This window comes from Eptatretus burgeri, chromosome 10, assembly GCF_056783735.1.
Source record: "Eptatretus burgeri isolate ZD-2024b chromosome 10, Ebu_testis_v1, whole genome shotgun sequence".
NCBI lineage: Eukaryota > Metazoa > Chordata > Myxini > Myxiniformes > Myxinidae > Eptatretus > Eptatretus burgeri.
In genome coordinates this window covers 35,509,793-35,512,867 of record NC_140970.1, presented here as the reverse complement: position 1 = coordinate 35,512,867, position 3,075 = coordinate 35,509,793, and the positions used below count along the sequence as shown (strand labels likewise).

Sequence of the window (3,075 nt, the reverse complement as noted above, 5' to 3'; positions counted from 1 at the left end):
GTACCAGTGTACTGGTCCCGGTGTATGCCCTGGTTAGAATAGGTGTACCATATCCCTGTGTTGTAAGAGGTGTCCAGGAAGGGCATCCGACCATAAAACATTGCCTCACAAAAAGCCAAACCCCTGCACAGCAGGGAAAAACGGATAAAAAGGGGGTTTATTTTTAGGGGAAAAAAAAGGGAATCGCTGAAAATCCCCCATTCATTTACATGGGGAAAAGTGAGCTAGAACCAGTATATTCACCCTACATATATATATATATATATATATATATATATATATATATATATATATATATAATATATTTTATATATATATATGTATGTATGTATGTATGTATGTATGTATGTTTGTGTATGGTTTTCTCTTTGAATGATGAAGCAAATGATTATTAATTAAATCATGATAATTCTGATATATATATATATATATATATATATATATATATATATATATATATATATATATATATATATATATATATATATATATATATATATATATATATATATATATATATATATATATTTTTTTTTTCCCTGACAGGTCATTGGAAGAAATTGAGTTTACATATTACGACGAGGTGCATGAAATTAATACTCTTATTGAAGAGATCAATGATTTTAGAAGAGAATTGAAAGACATTTATAATGAGTGGTACGAAGTCTTATCACGTCCTCTCATCTCGAAGGAATTAAACCAATGGTGAGACACGTGTGTGTGTCTCTCTCTCTGTCTGTCTTTCTACCTACCTCTCTCTGCTCTTATTGAAGAGATCAATGATTTATAATGACTGGTCTCTGATCTCGAATGAATTAAACCAATGGTGAGACACGTGTGTGTGTGTGTCTATGTGTGTGTATGTGTGTGTATGTGTGTGTGTGTGCGTGTGCGTGTGTGTGTATGTGTGTGTGTGTGTGTTGCTTTCCCTGTCTGTTTGTATCTCTCTCTGTCTGTCTCTTCATCTATACCCTTGACTTATTATTATTATTTTTTTTTTTCAGCACTATCACACAACATCAGCTGTTGAAGCAATCTTGTACAACACATGATTTTCTGGAGGTAAATATTTCTGAATTATTATTAATATCACTCTCTCTTTAGAATGTCGTCTTATGTTGGTTGCATCATTAGTTTGGACGTGGTTTTGTCAGTACACTGGAATTCATTTCATTGACCTTGAAAGGATGACAGGCTCCTGGTGTGTTAATTCAGTGGTCAACGAGGCTTACTCATATTACCATGTAATTATCTTTAAAAAACCTAATTATTATCCACTTTTTGGTTCAAAACAGAATATGGTGTCTGAGTTTCGAAATCACAAGACATCTGAAGAAGATTGCTGGGAAAGATTATACATTCTCGCAAATGAATATTTAATATTTTCAATATTAATAAATTATATTTGTTTTGTTTACAATTACTTTATTCTGAATTACAAAAAAAGAATCAAGACATGAAGGGAGGGTAGGTGCGCCCCCCCAATGACCCATCACCCCCTCATCCCATCCCTCCCCTCCCCATGTGTGTGTGTGGGGAAGGGTGGGGGGTGGGATGAGGGAGGTGGTGGGTCAAAGGTGGGGGGCGCACAGGGGGGATGAGGGGGCTGGGGCTTGTGTGGGCGGGGCTTCGGTGGGGCTTGTGTGGGCGGGGTGTGTGTGGGTGGGGCTTGTGTGGGTGGGGCTTGTGTGGGTGGGGCTTGTGTGGGCGGGGTCTAGGTGGGTGCAGCTTGTGTGGGGGGGGGGGTTTATGTGGACAGGGTTTATGTGTGTGGAGTTTTTGTGTGGAGCTTGTGTAGACAGGACTTATGTGGGAGGGGTTTATGTGGGCAGGGGTTTATGTGGGTGGAGCTTATGTGGGAGGGGCGAATGTGGATGAGGTTTGTGTGGATCAATGGATGGGTGGAGAGATGGGTGGATGGGTGGATGAGTGGAGCTTGTGTGGATGGGTGGATAATTTTTTAATTAAATAAACATGTTGTGTGTGGGGAACTAATTAACTAATCACTAATTATGTGAATATGATGAATATGGGTGGAGCTTGTGTGTGTGTGGAGCTTGTGTGGAGGTTTTGTGTGGAGCTTGTGTGGGGTTTGTGTGTGGTGGGGTTTGTGTGGGGTTTGTGTGGGCGGGGCTTGTGTGGGTGGAGTCAAAAAGGGGCGGAGTCAAAAAATTTCAATTTATTGGAGCTTGTGAGGGGTGTGTAGTGGGGTTTGTGTGGGGTTTGTGTGGGCGGGGCTTGTGTGGGCGGGGCTTGTGTGGGTGGAGTCAAAAAGGGGCGGAGTCAAAAAATTTCAATTAATTGGAGCTTTTGAGGGGTGTGTGGTGGGGTTTGTGTGGGTTTGTGTGGGCGGGGCTTGTGTGGGCGGGGCTTGTGTGGGTGGAGTCAAAAAGGGGCGGAGTCAAAAAATTTCAATTTATCTTTGTCTTTTGTAATTCCTGTGAATAAAATGAACCTAAAATCTCTTCCCCTTCCAAATCATATATTTTATAAGTCCAAGGAACCGTATCTATTACATCAACAATTTTAAAAAGTTCTTTCATCCATCGTTCAGTAAAACCTTTTTCAAAATGAGATTTCCACCTATATATTCTTACGATATCACCAACTTTGAACTTAGGTTTTCTGACATTAATCTCTTTTTCATATTTTAATTTTGTAAATGTTTCTGATGGTTTCATATTTGTTGACGTGTGAATCGTGTCATTATACTTATCCACAATATCCTGACTAAAAGATGACCATTGTTGTGAACCGAGTTGTGTGAATTTTTTATATAGTCTCTCTTTTAAGGTATGATTAAAACGTTCAACAACAACTGCCTTCCCTTCATTAAAGGTACTGTATAATGTAATACTGTTATTTTTTAGAAAATTCATAAATGTCTTGTTATAAAACTCTCTACCCTCATCAGTCCACAATTTTTTAGGTTTTCTCTTACTTTTATTAAATATCTGTTGAAAAGCTAACATAAGAGTATTACCTGTTTTGTTTTTTAAAGGGACAACCCACGCATATCTACTCCTCAAATCAATAACGGTTAAAGCATACTTGTACCCCTTATCATTATTGAGT

The 3,075-nt window shown here is 38.5% G+C and overlaps 1 long non-coding RNA gene across 1 annotated transcript; it reads left to right on the top strand.

Moving 5' to 3' along the window:
* Window positions 1–529: 529 nt before the first annotated feature.
* LOC147018308 (uncharacterized) lies at window positions 530–1,596 on the top strand. Its single transcript, XR_015062790.1, has 3 exons — window positions 530–705; window positions 1,005–1,062; window positions 1,296–1,596. It is a non-coding gene; the product is annotated as an uncharacterized LOC147018308 (long non-coding RNA).
* Window positions 1,597–3,075: the final 1,479 nt, after the last annotated feature.